Below are 25,881 nucleotides of genomic sequence, written 5' to 3'. Positions count from 1 at the left end.
CCAGGTTCAGGATCCACCTGACCTGGAGGGAAGGACGACTGTAACCAGCGTCCTGACCGGCTCTTCTTCCAGAGGTACCGCCCCAGTTGGTAGGGAGCAGGACTCTGGAAGGGGTGCAGAGGGTGGGAGAGCCCACCTCTGACCCCGGTGCAACCTGAGGGGTTAAACCCTGGGTTGGAATGGCGTTCTAGGTGTACCCCTCGCTGGAGGAGGAGGAATCCTAGGAGAAGAGGTAGGGGCAGGAGATCCTCCCCTGAGACTCCTGGTCCGCCTAAGGGTGTAGGCCCTAGGTTGGAGAACCAGTGGCAGTCTAATCCTGTCCTGCAGACAGGAAGAGTGGAAAATGGCTACTATGTGCCAGGGGTTCCTACCCCCCTCTCTGCGAATAGGCATGGGCCGGTGGTACCTGGGTGGCCTAGGGCCTGGTCCTGGCCGAGGACAGCTGGGGTGTACCAGTGGGGTAGCCCAGTTAGTCCCTACAGTAGTTTTAGAAGGAACCCCATGGGTTCACCGTGGCGTAGAACCGGAGGGTGTCCCTGCAGTTGCGGGCCCGCGTCCGTGTTCTATCGCCCCAAGCAGGGAAGTTCATCACGGTGGTGATTGGTCTCCCCTGCGTTTTGGCTGGAAGGGGGTTGTGTTGGACTTGGCCCTTTGGGCAGGTTCACCCCTAAACTTTTTGCTTTTAATGGTGACCTGGTGATAGTGATTTTTCTTTTTTGCGCACTTTCACTGTGTCCCAGTGGAAAGTGCGTGCGCACTCTGAGTGCATGGAGTAAGGTTGGCCTGCCCTCCCATAGGAATGCATGGGGAATGTATGTGTCCCTGGTAGTTCCTGATGCGTGAGGTGAGCAGGCTCAAGTTTGGTATGTGCGGACTCGTGTGATTGAATGCTGCGCAATGATGCATGCAGCATGTTTGTGTCTAATATGGAAGTACCACTTCTAGAAGTGTGCCTGTCTGTGCGGTGAGTGTGCTGGCATGTGATTGGCTGGAGCTGGCTGGTGAGCCTGGCTCCAGGAGTCTGGGTGGGTCTGCCCGGTGGTGAGTGTTGAGATTAGCATGTGTGATGTGAGGGAGTGGTGCACCTGGGTCCTGAATAGGGCTGGGCTTTCCCCACACAATGCTGGCTCCGCCCCCTGTGGTGCATCTAATGTCCCTAGCCCTGCCAGTGAATAGAGTGAGGGGCTGAGGACATCAAGAGTGCTCACAAACCAGCTGCGACTGGTTTTTCCCCTCACCCTGAAGCCAGACAAAGGATTTTCTAGTATAAGAAGGGGCTGTGTCCCCTTACAAAAGGTTCTCTTCCAGGATCCTATCAGAGGTGGGCTGCTGGTGCTGCTGGGCGCCAGGAGGACCGCCACTTGAACTGCCTCCCTGCCTGGAGGCCCAGTGAGCTGGCTCTGGGCCCAGCCTTGTCCCCCCCACACATCCTGAGAGACTCTTGCTGGACTTTGGGGGCCTGAACTTTGCCCTATAGCGCCTGGGAGCGCTTTGCTGTTAATTGTTGATCTCCTCCAGCGCCTGGAAGCGCTGGATTCATCCCCTAGCGCTTGGGAGTGCTTATTTCAGCCACTAGCGCTTGGAAGCGCAGTAATTTCCCCCCTAGCGCCTTGTGAGCGCTCTCTGTTCCAAGCCGGTGCCCACCCGGCCTTTTCCCCGCAAGATTGCAAGCTTAGAATCCCTGGCAAGTGCCCACCCCGCCAGGGACCTGGTGCAGTTTTTTTCGCCCCCGAGCGAGTGCCCACCTCGCTTTATATCTAAAGTACAGAGGGAGCCTACCCCTCGTTTGGCCCCGTTTATTCTTCAACTCGAGGGAGCCTACCCCTCGGTTGATTATCCCCCAGCCTACAAGTGCCTGAAAGGGGACGCCGCGCTGCCCGCGGTGACCCGGAAGTACTACCTCCAGAAACCGGAAGTCGAAGGGAGCCCACCCCGCGCTCTGGTGTCCAGAGGAAGAGTGCCAGAGGAAGGAGCGTGGCCGGCAGCGAGGCTCTGGTGCAGAAGAGCCCCACCCGCGGCACCAGCGAGTCCGCCAGAGGAGCTCCCCGCCTGCGGCTGTGTCGAGGAGACGGCCTCCAGCCGCCAGAGGAGTCCGGAGGAAGCCTACAAACCGGTGAGTGGGGCCCGGTGCTAGTCGGTAGGGAGGAGAGCGTCGGGGCACATTGCCGGTGCCCGCCCCTCCCCGCAAGCGTGAGGACCATTTCCTCAGAGTCCCCGAGTGGGACTCCAACGTTTTAGGCAGTTCTGTGAATCAGAGCCCACGAGGCTCAGCGGGCATTTTCCATTCGAGCCTAGAGAGGCTCCAACGACGGGGCAAGTTGGTCTCAGAGCCCACGAGGCTCACCCGGGCATTTTTGTTGTAGAGTCCAGTTGGGCTCAGGGGGCATAGTGTGATACGAGCCCGGCGAGGCTCTTGAGTGCCACTTTTGTTTAGAGCCCAGAGAGGCTCAGGGGCATTGCTTTGTTGTAGAGCCCAGCGAGGCTCCAAGGGGACAGTTGGTTCGCCAGAGCCTGCGAGGCTCCAACGTTGGCCCCATCAGTTTCTCTACAGCTGCCCAGCACTTAGTGGGCAGCTGCTACGTTTAGGCCCCCCCTGACTTTGGGACAGTTTTGGTGTTAAGGCCTAATGTGAGTGCTGCGCAATTGTTCTTACACCTCTGAATGTTTTTAGGCATCATGTTTTTTCCTTCCCTGCACCTCTGAATGTGTTTTGATGTATCATGTGCCTTGTTCTTACACAGCTGAATGTATGTTTATGCATCATGTGTTTTTCTCCTACACCTCTGAATGTTGTGATGCATCATGTGTGTACCTATGCCTATACCCCTAAATGTATGGTGATACTTAGGTGGTTGTTTTTCTCCTAGTACAGGTGTTGCTAGTGAGGTCCTGGTTCCCTGCGTGACCTTTTCCTAAGGTGGTTAGGGTGGGGTAGGTGGTACTTACCTGTTACCAGTGATTACTGGTTGTGTGCTCTATTTTCTAATTTGTGCTACAGTGATTTTATATACTAGGTCCTAAGTGCTAGTTCTAAAAGTGCCTATTCCTGACAGTGGTCCAGGTGGCCCTGTCCTGTACATATCCCCTGTAAATTCTGCCCATGCCTGTTGGCACATTGTAAAGTGTGTGTTTTTATCTAATGTGTTTTGGTATAATACAAAGGCTATTTCTATATATAACCTTGTGTGGAGTTTCCTTTGTGGGGGGCCTTGGGTGTTGTTGCTGGGTGCGCGCGCAAACACTTAACTCACATTGCCTCCGAGTTTAGCCTTACTGCTCGTGCTACGTTACCAAGGGGGTGAGCAGGGGTATCTTGGCGTGTAACTCCCTTGCCCTGACGTGGAAGTGGTGGTCTCTGACTGACTTTGGCGCAAGCCCTGGCCAGCCAGGGATCCCATTTCTAACATTGGTGGCAGCGGTGGGATCCGGATTTGTGTTTGCGTTGTACCGCAGTGGCAACTGGCCGCACTACAAAACTCTGCATTTTAGATGACCACATTTTGGGGATTATTGTTTTTTTTTTAAGTTCCATATTTCTTCTCCTAAAGGTATCATTGTGTAATTGTGTCCAGTACATTGGTTCCCCGCACTGCGCCCAGAGTTGGTACCTGTGTCACGTGTGGTCAGGTTGAGGAATCAGGGGTGGTAGAAACTGCCTTACCAGTCCGTGGGGGGGGGGGGTTGTGTGTGGATGAATGGTGTGTGGCACTAGACAAGTGAGGGTGAGTTCTCTGGGATAGGGAACTTGCTGAATATCTTGTGAATTGTGTGCTCCTGTGAAGCTCAGACCCCTAGGTTCCCTGTGTAATCTTTTCTCTAGAATGTCCGCCAAAATGGAACCTGATTTTGATTTCAATGATCTAGATACCTACAGTAAAGGGGAGCTGGTAAGGTTCTGTGAAGAGAGAGACATAGGGTGGGGTGAGTCAAACTATTACGGACTTAGGGACCGCCTGATAAGGTGGCAAGAGGATCAATGGGATCTTGAGCGCAGTGAGGAAAGGGCCTGGGCCTCACACCATGAGGGTGGTGGGTCTGTGGGGAGCCCTGAAGATTCAGAAGAGGAGGAAGAAGATGAAAGTACCTGGGCGCCAGTAGAGAGTAGAGACCCCATAGGTAGGGAGTCCCTTGCTGGGTCCAGCGTAGGAGGCAGCGCCTCATCCCTTTCCCTGTCCCCAGAGGAGTGGTTGGATAGGAGGGAAGAGAGGGAGCACCAGCTGGCTATGGAGAAGCTCAGGTTAGAGCATGCCAGAGAGATAGCGCAGCTGGGTGTGCAAGAGAGAATTGCAGAGGCTGAGAGAGCCTTGGCCAGGGAAAAGATAGCCCTAGAAGGTAGACTATCCCCTGCGCGCAGTTTTAATTTTCTGGACTCCCCAGGGCGGGTTGAGTCCAGTGGTGGCAGCTATATAGAGCCCAGTGCAAGAAGTCGGACCCCCAGTTCCCATAGTCTGGTACCTGTTTCCCCAGAAGAGGAGTATAGGTTGAAGTTCAGGGACAGTAGGAAACTGTCCCACCAGTCTTGGGAGGAGTTTGCAGGGGACTGTCAGTGTGCACTGATTGAGTGGTTAGAGGTTCCCACGGGACTTGATTTTGACAAACTGTTTGATCTTATTCTCAAGGAACAGGTGCTCAGTCGTTGTTGGCCGGAGTTGCGGCAACACCTGTTGAGGTTGGAGACCTTTGATCCTTGGGAGCTTGCAAGGGAAGCAGACAGATTGGAAAGTGCCAGAGGTTCTCTAGAGTCATTAGGGAGTGATTCCAAAAGTAGTGGTTCAGGTATCTTCCAGCCCAGCATGTTGGAAGAGGCTCAGTGTAGCCCAGCTAGGTCCCAGGATAGCGAGGAGGGTGTAGGGGCTTACTGCCTGGCTCAGTGGAGCAGGAGTAAGAGGGTGACCGAGGATCCCCAGATGCACGAAGCCCTGCCTCAGGACTTGGATGGTTTCTTTAGGGAACACCAGGTTGGGGACCTAGGTTGTCCTGTTACTCCACTTGAGGAAGATCTCCTAGTGAGTAGAGGACCTGGAGCGCCTGTAAACAGGGTTCCTGTGGTTCTAGAATCTGGCAGTACCACTCCAGTAGGGAGGGTACAGGAGACCAGCGTGAGGAGTGATTGGGGGATGAGTTCCCCAGTGGAAGAACCAGTGGGTCAGGGACTACGCAGTTGGGCTGAGTTCCCGTGTAGTGACCATGGTGATGCCACTTCTGTTCTGGGGGGTCTTCACGCCCTGTCAGGTGGACAGGGGACGGGAGATCTGCGCCAGACAGACAGTCACACAACATATGTGTCATTTGTTAGCCTCAGGGGGACGGTGTATAAGTCCCCAGAAGTCCTGGAGTGCCAGGCAATTATTCCACCAAAGGTTTTAGACCAGAGGTTGAGAGGCCAGGTTCAGGATCCGCCTGACCTGGAGGGAAGGACGACTGTAACCAGCGTCCTGACCGGCTCTTCTTCCAGAGGTACCGCCCCAGTTGGTAGGGAGCAGGACTCTGGAAGGGGTGCAGAGGGTGGGAGAGCCCACCTCTGACCCCGGTGCAACCTGAGGGGTTAAACCCTGGGTTGGAATGGCGTTCTAGGTGTACCCCTCGCTGGAGGAGGAGGAACCCTAGGAGAAGAGGTAGGGGCAGGAGATCCTCCCCTGAGACTCCTGGTCCGCCTAAGGGTGTAGACCCTAGGTTGGAGAACCAGTGGCAGTCTAATCCTGTCCTGCAGACAGGAAGAGTGGAAAATGGCTACTATGTGCCAGGGGTTCCTACCCCCCTCTCTGCGAATAGGCAAGGGCCGGTGGTACCTGGGTGGCCTAGGGCCTGGTCCTGGCCGAGGACAGCTGGGGTGTACCAGTGGGGTAGCCCAGTTAGTCCCTACAGTAGTTTTAGAAGGAACCCCATGGGTTCACCGTGGCGTAGAACCGGAGGGTGTCCCTGCAGTTGCGGGCCCGCGTCCGTGTTCTATCGCCCCAAGCAGGGAAGTCCATCACGGTGGTGATTGGTCTCCCCTGCGTTTTGGCTGGAAGGGGGTTGTGTTGGACTTGGCCCTTCGGGCAGGTCCACCCCTAAACTTTTTGCTTTTAATGGTGACCTGGTGATAGTGATTTTTCTTTTTTGCGCACTTTCACTGTGTCCCAGTGGAAAGTGCGTGCGCACTCTGAGTGCATGGAGTAAGGTTGGCCTGCCCTCCCATAGGAATGCATGGGGAATGTATGTGTCCCTGGTAGTTCCTGATGCGTGAGGTGAGCAGGCTCAAGTTTGGTATGTGCGGACTCGTGTGATTGAATGCTGCGCAATGATGCATGCAGCATGTTTGTGTCTAATATGGAAGTACCACTTCTAGAAGTGTGCCTGTCTGTGCGGTGAGTGTGCTGGCATGTGATTGGCTGGAGCTGGCTGGTGAGCCTGGTTCCAGGAGTCTGGGTGGGTCTGCCCGGTGGTGAGTGTTGAGATTAGCATGTGTGATGTGAGGGAGTGGTGCACCTGGGTCCTGAATAGGGCTGGGCTTTCCCCACACAATGCTGGCTCCGCCGCCTGTGGTGCATCTAATGTCCCTAGCCCTGCCAGTGAATAGAGTGAGGGGCTGAGGACATCAAGAGTGCTCACAAACCAGCTGTGACTGGTTTTTCCCCTCACCCTGAAGCCAGACAAAGGATTTTCTAGTATAAGAAGGGGCTGTGTCCCCTTACAAAAGGTTCTCTTCCAGGATCCTATCAGAGGTGGGCTGCTGGTGCTGCTGGGCGCCAGGAGGACCGCCACTTGAACTGCCTCCCTGCCTGGAGGCCCAGTGAGCTGGCTCTGGGCCCAGCCTTGTCCCCCCCACATCCTGAGAGACTCTTGCTGGACTTTGGGGGCCTGAACTTTGCCCTATAGCGCCTGGGAGCGCTTTGCTGTTAATTGTTGATCTCCTCCAGCGCCTGGAAGCGCTGGATTCGTCCCCTAGCGCTTGGGAGTGCTTATTTCAGCCACTAGCGCTTGGAAGCGCAGTAATTTCCCCCCTAGCGCCTTGTGAGCGCTCTCTGTTCCAAGCCGGTGCCCACCCGGCCTTTTCCCCGCAAGATTGCAAGCTTAGAATCCCTGGCAAGTGCCCACCCCGCCAGGGACCTGGTGCAGTTTTTTGCGCCCCCGAGCGAGTGCCCACCTCGCTTTATATCTAAAGTACAGAGGGAGCCTACCCCTCGTTTGGCCGCGTTTATTCTTCAACTCGAGGGAGCCTACCCCTCGGTTGATTATCCCCCAGCCTACAAGTGCCTGAAAGGGGCCGCCGTGCTGCCCGCAGCGACCCGGAAGTACTACCTCCAGAAACCGGAAGTCGACGGGAGCCCACCCCGCGCTCCGGTGTCCAGAGGAAGAGTGCCGGAGGAAGGAGTGGGGCCGGCAGCGAGGCTCTGGTGCAGAAGAGCCCCGCCCGCGGGACCAGCGAGTCCACCAGAGGAGCTCCCCGCCTGCGGCCGTGTCGAGGAATCGGCCTCCAGCCGCCAGAGGAGTCCGGAGGAAGCCTACAAACCGGTGAGTGGGGCCCGGTGCTAGTCGGTAGGGAGGAGGGTGTCGGGGCACATTGCCGGTGCCCGCCCCTCCCCGCAAGCATGAGGACCATTTATTTAGAGTCCCCGAGTATGACTCCAACGTTTAGGCAGTTCTGTGAATCAGAGCCCACGAGGCTCAGCGGGCATTTTCCATTCGAGCCTAGAGAGGCTCCAACGACGGGGCAAGTTGGTCTCAGAGCCCACGAGGCTCACCCGGGCATTTTTGTTGTAGAGTCCAGTGGGGCTCAGGGGGCATAGTGTGATACGAGCCTGGCGAGGCTCTTGAGTGCCACTTTTGTTTAGAGCCCAGAGAGGCTCAGGGGCATTGCTTTGTTGTAGAGCCCAGCGAGGCTCCAAGGGGACAGTTGGTTCGCCAGAGCCTGCGAGGCTCCAACGTTGGCCCCATCAGTTTCTCTACAGCTGCCCAGCACCTAGTGGGCAGCTGCTACGTTGAGGCCCCCCCTGACTTTGGGACAGTTTTGGTGTTAAGGCCTAATGTGAGTGCTGCACAATTGTTCTTACACCTCTGAATGTTTTTAGGCATCATGTGTTTTCCTTCCCTGCACCTCTAAATGTGTTTTGATGCGTCATGTGCCTTGTTCTTACACCGCTGAATGTATGTTTATGCATCATGTGTTTTTCTCCTACACCTCTGATTTGTGCTACAGTGATTTTATATTCTAGGTCCTAAGTGCTAGTTCTAAAAGTACCTATTCCTGACAGTGGTCCAGGTGGCCCTGTCTTGTACATATCCCCTGTAAATTCTGCCCGTGCCTGTTGGCACATTGGAAAGTGTGTGTTTTTATCTAATGTGTTTTGGTATAATACAAAGGCTATTTTGATATATAACCTTGTGTGGAGTTTCCTTTGTGGTGGGCCTTGGGTGTTGTTGCTGGGTGCGCGCGCAAACACTTAACTTACATTGCCTCCGAGTTTAGCCTTACTGCTCGTGCTATGTTACCAAGGGGGTGAGCAGGGGTTAACTTGGCGTGTAACTCCCTTGCCCTGACGTGGAAGTGGTTGTCTCTGACTGACTTTGGCGCAAGCCCTGGCCAGCCAGGGATCCCATTTCTAACACTTGGTCAGTTAAAAATACTTCTCAGTGGTGAGGATGACCACTCCAGCTGCCCTGAGCATATACTTCGTGGGTGTTTGGGGTCGTTTCCTCCTGCTTCCTATCAAGATTGCAGTTCAGTCAATCTTCATCTAAGATAGGCAGGAATATGTTTTCGCACTTCTAAATCTGTCCCAAAGGACATGTAAAAATCTGGCCCGGTTGGCGGCTCTGATTAAAGGGGGCAATAATTGCCTTCTCAAATTTGGACAGGAAGGTGTCTTCGCGCTACTTAATCTGCCACCAGGGGTGTGTACAATTCTGGCCCAATTGATGGCTCTGATAGAAAGAGGATGTGGTTGTCTTCTTAAAATTAGGCCTTAATCAAAGATTCTACTTTTGCCTTCTTAAAATCTCAGAGTACAAATTCCCCTGTGATAATTAGGGTTTCAATTGATGCACGCTCCTGCGTGATATCGTCTTAGCTTAACCTCGCTAATAAAATCTGTGATTGAATGGAATACACAGAACATAAAGTGCATACAGGATATTATATTCGCCAAAGGAAATTGTTTTTTGTGATACAGGGATATATCATGAGCTAGTCCCAGTAGGAAGGCCCTGTAGCACTGAGGGACCACCAACAAATGGGTTGCCTCAGGTGCAGGAGCTTTAGGCTTGTTATATAGGAGTTCATTCTCCCAATAGATGAGGTGATCTCTAGAGCTGTAACCAGCTGCCTGGACCTCAGCTTGCTGTCTTAAGCTTTCTAGAGTTGGGCATTCTTTCTGCACCTTGTAGAATTCCTCCCTAGTGGGCCCACTCTCAGCTTGCCATCCGGGAATCTCAGGCAGGTCTCCCAGAGAGATAATGTCCTCCCCAGTAGGTTCTTGGGACAGCTCCCCAGGCACCCCTTAAACCTGTTTTGCACTCCTGTGCCCTTCCTCTTCTCAGCAATGACCTGGGCCATTGTTCTAGGCTTCAAACCTCCTTGACTTCCCTCCTGGGCAGCTATGGACTGTGTGGTCATGCACACCCACTCAGGTGACCCTAACATCTCCAGGGGAGAACTGACATCCATTTCCTTCCAGACAGTGTGCTATGGGTCGTTGCCTAACAGACAATCTACAGACATGGCAGGGCTCACAGCTACCTTCAGAGAACCTGAAACCCACCCACTAAATAGGAACTAGAGCCACTGGGTAGTAACTCACATGGTTGTCTGCGACTATGATCTGTTGGAATTTATTGGGTATGACTTGCTCTTAGGACACTATATGACACCTTACAGCACTCATACAGGGTATCATGTCCCTCAGAGCTTCCACCCTTTGCCCATTGACGGTGACCCACTGCCTGTACTTGGAAGTATTTGAAGGCATGAGAGCTTTAGGCAATATCCCCCAGGGACACTAAGGTAACCTCAATTCACAATCCCGTGCTAACTGGGTCCACCTCTTCCCAAGCGCAACACTGGCCAACTCCGGTGTTTGCCCACCAGTAAGGGATGTGCCCTCTTGACGCCTTTGGTGTCTCCCTTGGAGTGTCTATACTTATACCACTCAGTACACTGGGATGTGAACCTCCCTGTCTGCTTGTAAAAGAACCCTGTCTTATTTTGATCAGGTTGGGACTTGTTACTATTCTCTTGGGAATTATTTGGGGGGCCTATGGAGAACTCCTTATTTTTAAGTTTTTCTCCCCACTCTTTATGCTGTTGGGGACTTGACCATCATTTTGGGAATCCCCCCAGATGCCCTTCTGGACACTCTGGTGTTGGCCCCAAGGTCTGCCTCCTTAGCAAGCTTGCTGGGGTCAGTGAGCTCACTATCATCTAGGTGTTGGTGCAGCTCGGTAAAACAAGTATTGAATATGTGCTCCTTCAGAATCAAACTGTACAGCCCAATATAATCAATGTGTTTGCTGCACCCCACCCAACCCAGTGACATCTTAAGGATTTTGGGGACCCTGGGCCAAACGTATTTTGGGGGGCCCCTGTTCAAAACTGCTTTGAATTTGTGAACCGATGTCAGCGCTTTCATGACCTCTTTGGCCAATTCACTCACAGTGTACAGGCACACTTGTCCAAATTCTAAATGCATTTACATCTAATATTCAGGGATAGTTGTGCTTTCAATATTGTAACACAGCTGCAATTCACTGATATTACTGCAAATAATCTCTGTGACACCCTCCCTTCATATGTGAGGTCCTATTTTTATCTTAAAGAAAGTTTTTTTATGGATGTTGCATGAAACATAAACATAACATTTCTCTGCAAACTGTCTGTCATAGACTCTCACACACCACCCTCATTAAAAATAGATTACAGTAAAATTGTATTTAAAATTAATTAATCAGGGCAAGAATCTGCAGAACAAAGTTGCCTGTATCAGGTGGGGCCCTGAAAGGATGGGGCCCTTGGCAAGAGCCCACTTTGCCCATGCCTTAAAACATCTCTGACCCAACCACTGAGTGCCTTGCTGGTATAATCTAAGAAGTCCATCCAAGACTGGTTAGGGAGTTTGCGGCTGTCCTTGAACTTAGCAAGCTTGATCCCCTGTCCCCTTCTGGGAACCTGTGTATTCGGAATGCTACCTCATATCCTGAAAACAATTTATCAATATCATACCGCACCACATTGCTGGGCACCAGGTCTTGTGATGTGAGGAAGTAACATCTCCAGTGGATGCGAAGGGTACACTGCCACAATTGTGTAGCACTCAGGCAGAGCAAATGCTCCTGTAAACGTCTGGAAAGAGTATGGCGTAAAAAATGTAATCTAGAGGACAAAATATTTATAAACAGGCCTTGAAATTCAACCACAATAAAATTCATGAGGCCAAAAAAAGATTTTTTGTGGCCAGAATTGAGTCATCTGGCAATAAGGGTAAGGAAATGTTTTAAATTGTGAAATCCTTTTCTTCCCTGCTTCCAGCTGCCAGGCCTTTTACACCTTCTATGGACTGGACAAGCCTACTTGCCATCTTTACCAATGACAAGCTCAGAGTCACCCAAGACTCGTTCACTGAGAACCTCTCGGCGGAGGGTATAAAGTCCAAATTTCTAACACCTGGAGCTCCTGTGGAGGGTCAATCATGAATACAGTTTCCCCCTCTTCAAATGGAGATTTCCTTGGAGATTATGAAAAGCCTTAAGTCTGGCTCCCCCTCGGAATCCTGGCCAGCAAATTTGCTGCCGTCGGTGCCTGAGGTTATTAATCCAGCTGCTAATCATGTCCTTAATTCCTTGCTGAGGACCAGCCATGTGCCCAGCATATGGAAAAGTGCCAAAATCCTGCCATTGCTAAAAAAAAACCTCAGCCGACCCCTTGGTAGCATCCAATTATAGGCCTATCTCACTGCTCCTGTTTTTTCTAAAACTCTAGAGAAATATATTAACTCAGTCATTTAGGAATATGTGGAAATTAATAATCTCCTCCATCAGAGCCAGTCTTGTTTTAAATCTAATTTTAGTACGGAGATGGCTCTTCTTGAAATATCAGAGTCCATCAAGGAGTAGCTGGATAAGGGGGGTAAAGTTGTGTTGATTTTGCGGGACCTCTCTGCAGCTTTTGACAACATGCCACATGACCGACTCCTGCAAATCACTACAGGAGTATGACCCACAAACCACGTTGGGATCAGGGTAGGTAATTATAATAAACAGACAATATCCCAACTGGTATTTCTGTAGAGACAATAAAACATGTATGCGAAAAGCATTACGTGAACAGAAACAAGGAGAATCGATACGTTTTGGAATGTGCTCATGGCATCGTATAATTAGAAAACAAGGTAAGAAACACAGTTGTAGCAGCACTGTACAAAAATAAATAACAAAACAACCCGAATTGGACTTGGTGCTTGGTATGTGCAAGTGACATACGGGTGGCGACGCAAGTGACAATTGTGATCAGCATGAAAGGCGCATGGCGTGAAAGTGTGCGAATATATACAGTGAATCAAAAGATCAACGTGGCTCAAGTTACAATGCGAAAGTTTGTCTGATTTGAACGAAGGATTCAGTTGAGCCAAATTAGGGGATGCGCCATTTAATGAGCTGAGGGGTCGACGACGTTTCGATCCTTGTTAGTCAGGCTCATCTTCAGGACCGGGTTGCCTTTGGAAAACGGTGCTGTGCATGGAAGGAAGGAAGAAGGTAAGGCTAGGTAGGGGTGGTGCGAAAAAGGGGGGAAGGGAGGGAAAAGGATAATTGTTGTCGCTGGCGCGAGGGGTCGGGCACTGAAAGGGGCAGTCCGGGCACAAGTGGCGAAGCTGGGTCCGGGGGCATAAGGGTAGGCGGGAAGGGGTGAGAGTGGTTAGGAGGGCGTGTAGGACAAGTGGTGGCTGTGAGGCTGGGAGGTGTACAAAGGGCGTTGAGAACAGTGGGAAAGGGGGTGAAGTGAGCCAGAGGGCGAGGTGTGGAGGTGAAGCTGGGTAGAGAAAAAAAGAAAAGATCACTTAAAGGATGGTGAGAAAGAGAGAGAGATAAATTCTGCGGTGAATTAGAAACCTAAGTGATGAACAGGTGGGCCGGATAGTTAGGGCCACCCGGTACATGAGCAGTGAGCATGGAGGGATGAACATGCGCTCACATGAGGCCGTTACCGAAAGTGCACAGAGAAGAGGGCTGGTGTGCACCAAGTGTGAGCTGGTGCCGTGGGGAGCGGGTGCAGGGGTCGTGGGCTGGAGCGGGTATGGAAGAGTTCAATGTACTCAAGCTAAGGTGGCCCACAAGGATGGAGTGCGAGCCCGAGAAAGAAGCGCTCGGAGAGTAGGCTGGGGGAGGGGGGTGTGAACGGGCGGTTCAACGAGGGGTTGCGGGTGGCGGACTGGATGCCCAGAATGTAACCCGTGTGGGCTGGTGCAGGTGTCGTGGGTTGAAGAGGGTAGAGAAATGCTCGATAATCATGCAGTGGTGGTTAGCGGGGAGGGAGAGAGAACCGAGGAGGGTGTGCTCAGGCAGTGGGCTGGAGGGAGTGCGAGTGCGGGCGGATCAAGGAGGGCCTGCATGAGGCGGGTGCAGATGGAACGCAGAGGGAAGCAGGCAGTACGGCAAGGGAGTGTGAGGGGCATGGCGTGGAGGGAAGTACCTGGAGCAGCAGGGCGGAGGGAGTAACTGGTAGTGCCGGTTTGGCGTTGGGTGTCTGGAGGAGACCTGCGAAAAAGGGGGGGAGCCGGTGAATGGGAGTGTTGATACCGTCGGGCACAGTTGGAGGTAGGGGGCGAGGGCCAATTACCTGTTTGTGGATAGTACTCGACCTCGGGGGTGCATCAAGCGGGGCCGGGACCGACTCCTGCAGAGATTGCAGGAGTCCGACCTAGGTGGTATGGTTCTAAAGTGGTTCTCCTCCTTTTTTGGAGTATAAATACCAAGAGGTCTGGTATCCCTATTTTACATCTCCCTTTCCTTCTATGAAGGTGGGTGTCCCTCAGGGCTCAATACTGAACCCCACACTTTTCAACCTTTATATGTCTCCCCTTGTCCCCTTGGTAGAAGCTTGCGGTGCTACAATAATTTCTTATGCTGAAGACACACAGCTCCTGTTCACCTGTGACAAGGGTGAGGACTTTGCTGGGGAGAAGATCAACCAAAGCCTGATTGGGGTTTTTGCCTGGCTGAGGGAGAACCAACTCAAATGTAACCAAGAGAAATCGGAGGTAATTTTCTTCGGCTCTCCATCTTTGGATGAGTGGAAACAATGGTGGGCATCAGACATTTGCCTCCCCTTTCGTCGGTTAGCAAGGTTTAACCTGGGTGTCAAGCTGGACCATACTCTGTCTAGGAAAGCCCAAATCCAGTCAGTCGCAGGATCCTGTTTTGGCCTCCTGTAGGTGCTCAGGAATGTCTTTCCCTCTTTGCTCTTGCCTACCGGAAGACCATTGTCCAGGCTCTTGTTGTCTCGCGACTGGACTATGTTAATGTCCTATACCTAGGCCTCCCGGAGTACCTACTGAATAGATTACAGGTGATCCAGAATGCGGCCGCCAGAGCGCTCCTCCTGCTCAAACCTAGAACTCAGATCTCTCCTCACCTGAAAGCTTTGCACTGGCTTCCCGTGAGGAAAAGAATTTGCTTTAAGGCATTGGTCTTGGCTTTTAAGGCTCCACAGTTTACGGGCGCACATTATCTCAGAAGGAGAGTCACATACTATGTCCCCCGCAGAACCCTGAGGTCATCCTCACTGCATCTAGCTGCGGTCCTCAAGATTTTCCGTACCAGTATAGGAGGTTGCTCTTTCCAAGTGCAGGTCGCACGAGTCTGGAACCTCCTGCCGGTGACACTCAGATAAGTGATGGACCTACGTACCTTTAGGCAGCTGCTTAAAACCTGGCTCTTCCGACACTTGCCTAAAGTCTTCCCCTCCCTCTAGGGTTAGCTGCAGACCAGTTTTGAGGTTCTCTAGAGCAGGGACACTCTTTCTGAGTAGCTGTGCGCTTTATAAATACCCCCTCATTCATTCATTCATTCATTGTTGCTGGACTCTGAAGCTTGTTTTGTTGTTTTTTTTACTTCATGGTGCATGAGCTAGTAATAGTTTCTTTTCAGTGACAGCCCTCTCAGCCTCAGCCTTCTCTTTTACCAAGACTGTCTCTGCATCAGCCTTTCTCATCTCTACAGCAATCTCGACCACTCACTACTTCCTCCATCCTAAGTGTGGTGAGCTGCATTGTGAACTCTCTTTCTGCTTTCCTGTCTGCCAGTTGCTCTGGGGACAGTTGGTGGCATGAGGCCCTGCTGCTGGCCCTGGATTTGGCAGAGGACCTCACTCCTGTGGATCCTCCTCTCTGCTGCATTGGAGCCATGATCAGGGAGATGTATCATCCCCCTCCACCTTCTCCTCCTCCTGCTCCTCCTCAACATCCCCCTCTTCATCCTCCTCCTCTGTATCTTCAATCAATCAATCAATCCCCTGGGGGCCTTCTGGAGCTCCTTCTTCTTGGAGCCCTTGGATGCTGGCAGGCCCCTCTCCCTGCAGAATCCTTTGAGCTCCACCACAATGTAGTTCTCCAGATTGCTACGCTCAAACTCCATGCAAGTAGGGTCAGAGCACAAACAGGTGGAATTGAAGTGAATTTTGAAAAAGCAAAAAGAGCCAATTAAGTAAAAATGAAAACAGATTGAATATGGTGTCAAACTATTTAGATAGGATTTTAGTGTTACACAAAATCACTGGGCCTCACTAGGCGACTTCAACTGGTACAAAACCAAGCGGCACGATTAATATATAAACAACCCAGGTGGCAACATGCTTCCCCCCTCCTTAGGAAACTGCACTGGCTCCCCATTCCCCAGCGCTGTGCCTTTAAAGTTGGCTGCCTGGTGTTCAAATCCCTTAACGGCAACAGCCCCAAAATCATTAATAACCGAATCTACTGCTACATTCCCACACGCAACCTCCGCTCAGCCCAACTCCATCTCCTTACAGTGCCGACTTTCAAGCTGAAGCGCTGAGGGGGATGCAGGTTTGCGACCCTAGCCCCTCGACCATGGAATTCCATCCCCCTGGAAATCAGACTTAGCACAAATCTACTCCGCTTCAGAAAATCTCTCAAAACATGGTTATTCGAACTAGCTTATAAATGATCTGTTCCGGGTTGGCATAACATAACATAACATAACATAACATAACATAAATGAATCCCACCACTGAATACCAATGTGAAAAAAATGTGCTATTGATTGAAGGGAGTGTGAGCCCTTCTAAAGCAACAGCCACAATGCTTGTCAGGGTGAACCATAAAATTCTCTACATTAACATGTGCTTCACCCTCTGGTAGCTTGGCACAAAAGCATTCAGGCTTAACTTAGAGGCAATGAGAAAAATATTCATGCAGCAGTCAAAGAGTAATAAAGTGATAATACAACACAAGAAATATCCAACACCAATTTGGGAAACAAGAGTAAATGTTAATAAATTATTTGACACTAAATGAGAAAATCCAAATCAGTAGAACAGTACATATGCAATTTCAAAGATTTATGGTAAATATAGCAACTAAAATCACAAAGTGTCACTTGCAGTTATCTGGTCGTGCGAGATCAGGTGAAAGTCGCAAGTTCAGGCCAATCTCGATGGAGCACAGGCCAGATAAAGGGACCGCTGAAAATGTTACCTTATAAAGTTCAATGCGAAGAGTTCTGTTTGCGGTGGAGGAGGCCATGAGAAGCAGGGAGAGCGTTGCAGATGGTCATCACTAAAGTGCAAAGAGCATGCCGGGCATCGTTGATGGTCGTCGCTGTAGCCCAAAGATTTTGACGGGTGTCATGGACGATCATTGCTGGAAATTCGTGTTGGTGGTCACTAAGGGCTGTTGATATTGTAGTGTAAAGTGCAGATTCCGCGTTGCCAGTCATCGCTACCTTGCGTAGCGCAAAGGGTTGCGTTCACTGGAGCTTTGCATTGGAGGTCGGTGCAGGTGGCAAAAGTTTGGCCTGGAAAGGCCCATTTGCTGTCACAAAAAGGCCAATACTTCAGGATTTGACCTTTTCGAGCTAGAGGAGTGCCCTCTAATGCCAGCCAAGAGTCCAGGACCTGGATAGGCACCTCTTAGGGATAAGGGACTCACTCTTGCAGAGATCAGTCAGTTCCTATTGTATGGTCAGTTGCAGATCCAGGCATCAGGTCAGCTGAGCAGATGCAGGGTTGTCTCTGGAACTTGTTATGCCCCTGTAACTTAGAACAGGAGGTAAGTCAGCTGACCATTGGAGACACACTGCCTAGGATGAAGGGAGCAGTTTCTCAGCCAGCAGAGCAAGCCTCAAGCAGGAGGGCAGTAGGGTGATTTTCTTCTGTAGTTTCTACAGCTCCAGAAGTGTACTGAAGAATAGGTCTAAGGGTCCCCTTTTTTTACATGATGTCCAATTTGAAGTGGGAGAAGCTTCTGGAGTTTTCCCCCTACAGAAGTATCTGTAATTCCCTGCCTCGCTGTACTGGTCCGAGTCTGTCTGGGGCACAATAGGCTAGTGTTAAGTACTTTATGTGTATGCTTAGGCAACCCCATTGAAGTGCAAGTGTAGCAGGCAACAGGTCCCGCTTCATCCTGACGGAGTTGGCCCATCCTGTCAACATCTTGTCCCCCTTTTGTAATAGTGTCTGGGTCAAATGCGCGAAGACCAACTGCCTACCACACCTTGCCATGTGACCCAGCAACAGGCTACAGGCACCAAATGGCTAGGACAAGAAACTGTCAAATTTCTAAAAATGGCATTTTCTGAATTGTGACTTAAAATTCCCCTTTACCATTAAAGAGGGTTTTAAATTGCAACTTCTCAGACACCACGAGTGATAATCCTATCTGCTCCAACACAAACGCTATCACTTATTAAATATAGTAAAGTAGCCCAATGTTATCCTATGCGAGAAGTAGGCCTAGCAGTAGTAAAAAAACTCATTTAGGGGTTTTTCACTACTAGGACATGTAAAACTTAAAGCACATGTCCAACATTTTAAATACAGTGCACTCTGCATAAAGTTCTGTTATGGGGCTACCCTAAGTGTGACTTATATGTATTCAAAGAAAGGGTTAGGCATGGCAAATTATTTATTTTGCCGGAACGAAATGGCAGTTTACAATTGCACACAGATGCTACAATGGCATTCCTGGGACATGTTTTAAAAGGTTACTTGAGTGGGAGGCACAATCACTGCTGCAGGCCCACCAGTAGCATTTAGTTACAGGGCCTGGGTACCCGTAGTACCACTTTACTAGGGACTTATAAATAATAAAGCCAATTTCACAATGTTTAAAGGAGAGAGCACAAGCACTTAAGCAGTGGTGCGCAAAGTATTGTGGACAAAAACAACTACTTCCGCATAACAAGGGGAGTGAAGGCAAAAAGTTTGGGGGAAGACCATCGTAAGACTGACAGGTCTAACAACCTCTCGCTCTCTCACTCAGATTTGGGAAAAGGGTTATGTGAATTTAGACACCTGTGTGCTCATAAACATCCATCTGTTTATTACCTTTCATACTTGAATGAACTCAATAATTGTATATAAATGTGTGAACAATTTTCAGTGGTAGAGTGTAACAATGTCATGAATTGCATTAATTTATAAACCAACGGTTTGAAATATGAACAAGTAATATTTCACTTACAGCTTCAATAATTTTAAAAAATGCATTACCCCATAGCTGTTAAGAACACCATCCTCCACTAGTCCCAACAATATTTTTAAAAGGTTTTCCATGTCCTACTCAAGCCTTAATGTTTTTTTACAAAATATGGCATAGCAAAATCTGAACTATTAGTTTCATCAAGAGATGATGACCCATATGACTGGGCATTGGCCCTGGTTATGAAAATTTAGAGCATGCCTATACTGTGTTGTTACAATCAGTTATAGCACATATAGTTTTCTATAAATAGCATAAATGAAATATTACTTGTTGCTCTTAGCTACTCATTTAGATCATGCTGAAAGATTGAGTGTAGCAAATTACATGTAAGCCGAGGATCATCTGAGTTTTTGGCTTGATCTAAAGTTTTACCTAAATAATTGGGCCACTGTGCAAGGGTTAGCTTGGTATTCACAAGGACTTATCTCTGATTTATCTCCTCCTTAATGCATCAAAAGTGGAGATGGATTTAACACCCCATTCACAAGCTGGTGCAAACTGCAGACATCGCCAGTATTCCCGCGATAACTGCCCCAAAATGTATTCCCACGGTGGACACCACCAACTAACCCTAATGAGATGCAGAGTAGGCGTTCCGTGCAAAAACACACTAAAAAACCACAACACCACTTTCACAATGAACTGCCAGATCTGCGAAGCACAACAAAAACAGGCGATAAGCCGCGATAGCACCGGGGATTTAACACCTGCCTTTTGCTGGTGCTAAGCAGGACGGCTACCCGCAGCATGAAAGGGAGCCCATCCAAGAGCCACACCTGAAGACCCACAGATACCATGGAGACAATGATCATGCAGCTCCGATACCCATGAGGGCCACAACATCCCCAGCCACCACCCCCAGCCCCCTTCTGCCCCCCTGACAAACACATACCGTGACGACACAAGAGCCACACAAAACGCATGATGATGGACATTGCCACAATAAATACACACGTGTGGCCAGAAGAACGAGAAACAGTCACACAGCACTGAAGTAACAACCAAAAACTGTATTGAAATACAACACAAAACACCAATGCGGAAGACTCCTATCGGGTCCATCAGGGACAATCTCGACGTCACAGCCTGGAAAATAAAGCATAAAATCAAGACATGTGTCATGCGGACATCAAAGGAGTGAGACACAGAGAAACAGAGAAGGAAAGTAAGCCAGAGAGAGAAAGAGAGGGAAGGAAAGGAAGGGAGAGAGAGAGAGAGAGAGAGGGAAGGGAGAGAGAGTGAGAGAGAGAGAAGGAAAGGAAGGGAGAGAGCGAGAAACGCCAACACCCCTGCGCACACAGGCCCCACTGTTCACCTGCTGCCACCGGTGTGTCCACCAGTAGGCACACCATGTGCCTGTGCAACCTCCAGGCCCCGGTCCCGCCACCATGGCATGGTCCACATCATGCACGCCCGCCCCGCGGCCCAGTAGATCCCACACATGCCGCTGAGTCCTAAGTCATCAATGGCGAAGACCACATTAGTGCACATGTCATCAACGCAGACTGCACACCCGCTCAGCTATTTTGGTGCTATTAACCCTGTGCGACGCCAGTCAGCGCCACGTGGTGGTAGGCCTGTGACGGCAGCAAGGCATCGGATGCCACTAACCCTGTGCGCAACAACTCATGGGCCCTTATGGTTGAGAACCATGGGGCATCCGTCATCCAGTCACCACCGGCAGAGGGGAATGTGACGTTGTCGCCCCTTATATTTGTGGGGTCACATGGCCTGTGATGCTTGTGCCAGATGGGTGTGGTGCAGTAGCGGTCGGCAGTAGGAGTTACTGCAGGGCGGTGATGTGGTCAGGGGGAGGGGCAGGGTGGGGGGTAGTAATGTATGGATTACGGAGTTGAACAGGTAAGTAAACATTTAAATAAATAAAACGAATTTCGTTGCGCGCACTGCATCACCAAATGTGATGCAGTGAGCGCAACGAAATTCGTTTTATTTATTTAAATGTTTACTTACCTGTAAAACTCCGTAATCCATACATTACTACCCCCCACCCTGTCCCTCCCCCTGCCCACGTCACCGCCCTGCAGTAACTCCTACTGCCGACCGCTACTGGTGTGGTGTGTGTGCAAACCTGCCCTTAGGGAGTGGCCATGACATGCTGACATTTAGACCAGTGACCTGCACACCACCAGCGAGTACGCCTGCGACAGTTAGCTATGTGTGCCCCCCCTCGGAGTGTAAGCAGAGTGGTCTGGCCTGGTGTACGCCGGACCAGCGCAGGGCTTGCAACAATGACTCAGGGGCTCTGGGCGTGGTTCAGTCCATGTCTGGAAAATGAAGTGACTAATGCATGTGTGCCTGTTGTAGTGTCCACTGCACCTGGAACACAATAGGCAATGTAGCACACTGTGACTGGTATCCCTCCAGATGATCATCATTGACGTAAGGGAAATCACTGTCCCTACATTCATCCACACATTCATTTTGGAATGATGAAAGACATGACACAGCAGTGCGTTATTGAATGTTTATTGCACATCCAGTGGTATATTGCAGCTGGAGCAGTACAGGGCCATACCAAGCACACTACACAATATGGGCCCGTGGTGGGCCAGCCAGAGTCCATCCGGGGATGACAAGTACTATGGAAGAGGAAGAGTACAGTCCGCAGTCTGGTCGCTGTGTCATTGGTCATCAAACAGGATATGGCAGTCCATGTCGCGGTCCAAGGTGAGTGCAGCGGAGTGTATCGGGGGTCAGTGGAAGGTCATGGGGCCATGTGTGGTACCAAGCAGAAACAGGACAGGTGGCGTAAATGAATGCTAGTGCCTTCTTCTGAACACAATCCCATCCACGTCCTCGTCCTCGGATGTGTGCTCTGCCCCACCTGTGGGTGTTGCAGTACAGGCTGCGGCACTGTGTGCCACTGACACATCAGGGGCAGGAGGAAGAGTGTCGGCCACACTGTGTAGCAGTGACACATCAGGTGCTGGAGTGAATACGCTTGCCACACTGTGAGGCACTGACACACCAGGGGTTTGTGATGTGGACGGTGTGGGGGCAGCAGCATTCATCAGCACCATACCTTGTGGCAGCAATGCCATGATGAGGATGTGCATGGCATGGTAGATCCCAGCTACATTTCGCTGATGTGTAGTGGTGGCTGCCATCCTTTCCACATCCATCCGCACAATGTCCTCCATGAGCTTTCGCATGTGTGTCAGCTCAGGGCTGGGATCTCTGGAGCCAGTCTGAGCGGACAGGTGTTCTTCTCTCTGCATCATGACTCCAGCGTTGTCAGTCAGGGCTCGTTGGAGACCATGGAGCGGGCTGTGGGTGTCCGTTAGGGACTGGACCTGGTCCCTGATGGGACCTAAACACCCATGGATGGTGTCCAGTTTGGTAGCCATGAGGTCAAATCCCACCCGCACCTGCTCAGCCGTCTCCCTCTGGCCCTCCAGCGCACAGCGTTGGAAGGCCATGTGTTGTTCCTGGGGGTCTTGGGAGACTGCCGGGGCTGTGGGTGCCTCTTGCTGGGTGGTATGGGTAGTGGGTGGGGTCTACTCGATGCATCTGGGTTGCCCTGATCCTGGAGGTGAGTTGTGGATGATGTCAATGATGTGTTGGAGGGCTAGGGTGTCGATGCTAGGGGTGTCCTCCTCATCATCAGTGAAGAGTGGATGGGACTGCTCTGCAGGTAGTGTTGACGGTGCTCCTGCAATGTAAAGGGGAGATGGTGTATTACAATGTGTCCATATGTATTTAGCCGCATGGTACATGTTGACATTCAGACAGCATGGCATTGTACATTGTGACAGTCTGTAGATCAGGGCCATGACCCGAGTCATTGTGGGTGTGCACTGTGCTCTGCTTGATTGTGCATGTGTGCCGTTGTGGCCATCTCCACCAGTCCCCCCAGTATGTGGTGGTCACTCACCCTGTTGCGGTTGTGTTGTGTCCTCACGAGCATTGTCCGGTCCCCCCACTCCGGCCACAGTCTCCACACTGATGACTGTCAACACCAGCTCCTCCTTGTCATCCAGCATGAGCTGTGGCGCTGGGCTCCCACCTCCAGTCTGCATTGCTGCCTTCTGGTTGGCTGCGAGTTTCTCCTTGGTCTTGTGCTTGATGTGAATCCATCGCCTCTTGGCCTCGTCCATTGACCTCTTGTGCTCTCCCACAGCATTCATCTTGTCCACGATGTCCCATCATATCCCATTTTTGGTGCCCAATGACACGTTGGAGGTGACGAACAGTTGTTGATGGTGTTCCATCACCTCCATTATCAGGATCCTATTTTCCTGCGGACTGAACTTTGTCATGCTCTTCTTCTTGTCCTTTCCCTTCCCTGTCCCCGAGGTCCCAGGCTGGTTGTCCGGGGTACTTCTGGGGTTGCGCTCGTCCTCTGCACCTGCCCCAGTTGCCTCCATGGTGGTTGGGTGTTTCAGTGTTTTATTTTACTTGTATTGTAATTTTTCCTGCCTGCCATGTGTGTATTGCAGACCAGGCGCTGCTTATCGTTGATTTCCTCATCACGCTTTGGAACATCGTTTTTTCGCATTGAGATTTGTGTTTTTATCTCTGTCTGTCGCAGTGGTTGTATCGCGGACATTGGCCACGTTATCGGCGGGCAATTGCATGGTACCACGTTTACACAGGGTTATTTTCCAGCAATATGCTGCGACGTGTAAATTTGCATTAGCATTTTTTGATGATGTTTAGCACATGTTCTAGTGAATATACCCCCAAGTCAGAGAAACTTGGGCCCTGCATCTAATCTGTGCCAGATAACATTTGCACCAGTTTCATACTACCACCAGAGTTTAAAAGACCTCATGGGGCTCAGAAAAAAGTCTACCACATGGGCACTATGGGACGGGGTGTATTTCAGACAGGTTCCATTATAAGTCCCATGGCGTTTTGCTGAGGTAATATCACACCTGGTAAATACTTATATGACAGAGTGTGATATTTATCCAAAGTAGCATTACCCCATCAATCCGAGTTCTGCACTAAGAAATAGAGGATTAGCACAGTAACACCCTGTGTTTTCTCCCAGTACGAACTGTGAAAAATGAAAATGTTTTAGTTTGCCCGCATGCATATCTGGCCATGCCTTACCTGTCGATCATTGTGTTGGGGGAAAACCTTGTGGTTATGTCATGTCGGCAAAACTTTGTGGCAAAATTCCAAAACTCTGCACTGCGTTTGTGTCAGAAAAGTGACGTCAATTGGTGCAAAGTGTTGTTTAGGGATTTACTTTACAGCGCAAATCTTTATATTCTTTGGAAAGCAGCTCTAAAGAAACACAAATTAGTCCAACTTTCAGCTCCTTTATGTCAAATGGATGTTCCATGGAAGGTATGTGGGAATTCTCATGCAAATACCCATAGGTTTTGACACAAAGCCCTATGAACAAAAAATATAGGACTTTGCATAAATAATTAAGCCTCATTAAGGTAGACATAAAGTTGACAGATGTTTTCTTTTCTCAAAAGGTTTAAAACTTTGCAAGTGTGATACAGTGTAAAGTACACATGCATAATGGGAAAAGTGTTAAACTATTTCTAAGCACAATATATTTCCCCTTGGTACAAAACCTATTCTTGGCATCATGCAGTGCGAAGTTGTTGGCATTAACGCAAGGCAGCCAAAAGAGTGCCAGTAAAGGGAGACAAACAGCACCACATCTAAACAGATAAGGCCCTGTTCTGCTCTTTTCCTTTTGCACAATATAGAAGTGCAACTTTGGTTCCTCCACTGCACTGCGCTGCTTGAAAACTTTATAAAACTGCACCTTTGAGTTTCTATTGTGACGCAAACATTGAATTATGCCCTAATCGAGATGCACAGGGGGCTTGTTATCAGCCCCAATGTGTTCTCCCCTTTAGGTCTCACTGAAGCAATGCGTATGCATTGCATCGAGATTCTAGTAAGCAGTACGAAAAGTCTGCCAAAACTGTGGATTAGACACAGTTCATGTGATCTATGCGCGTGCACGCCAGCCACATCACACACCACCATTTGTCTGTGCCTCGCATCAGACTTCAAAGGCTACCGCTCCCCCGCCCTCACACCAGACTTCAAAGGAATGCGCTCCCGCTCCTCTGCCCCCCCGCCACAGCACAGCAATGCCATCTCTCTAGGGACACGCAGCTTGAAAACACTTGACTTGTTAGCTGAAATGCTACATCCGCTATGCTTTGCCTCTAGACACGTTGATCCCTCGCAGACTGTGCTGACTCTGCCCCTCCTGATTCTGAAACTGACCAACGCAGTCACCACCAGTCTCTTCTCTCTGTCTTATGATGTCTGCCCTGCCACCATTTACTTCGGACCCTCGCCCTCACACCTCCTCACCCTCACACACCCTCACACCCTATCACCCTCATACACCCTCACTCACCCTCCCTCACCTTAACACACCCTCACACACCATCACACCTTCTCACCCTCACACCCTCACCCACCCTCACTCACCCTCACACCCTCACCCTCACAACCCTCTCACCCTCACTCACCCTCACCTCCTCAGACCCTCTCACCCTCACACCCCTTCACCCTCACCCTCACACCCTCTCACCCTCACACCCTCTCACCCTCACACACCCTCACTCACCCTCACACCCTCACACTCACACCCTTACCCCCCTCACCCTCAAACTCTCTCACCCTCACCCCCTCACACCCCCACACCCTCACACCCCCTCACCCTCACCCCCCACCCTCACCCAACCCTCACCCTCACACACCCCCTCACTCACCCTCTCACTCACCCTCACACCCTCACCCACCCTCACACACCCTCACCCACCCTCACACCCTCACACACCCTCACCCTCACACCCTCACACACAGTCACACACACACTCACACACCCTCACTCACCCTCACTCACCCTCACACCCTCACCCTCACCACCTCACCCTCACAACCCTCTCACCCTCACTCACCCTCACACCCTCACACCCCCTCACCCTCACACCCCCTCATCCTCACCCTCACAGCCCCACACCCTCACACACCCTCACACCCTCTCACCCTCACACACCCTCACCCACCCTCACACACCCTCACTCCCCCTCACTCACCCTTACTCACCCTCACTCACTCTCACTCACCCTCACACCCCCTCATCCTCACACCCCCTGACTCTCACACACCTTCACCCCCTCACCGCCTTAGCCTCACACACCCTCACACCCCCTCACACCCTCTCACCCTCACACAC

This window comes from Lissotriton helveticus, chromosome 6 (assembly GCF_964261635.1).
Source record: "Lissotriton helveticus chromosome 6, aLisHel1.1, whole genome shotgun sequence".
Taxonomy (NCBI): Eukaryota; Metazoa; Chordata; class Amphibia; order Caudata; family Salamandridae; genus Lissotriton; species Lissotriton helveticus.
Note: the sequence above shows the minus strand (reverse complement) of the source record.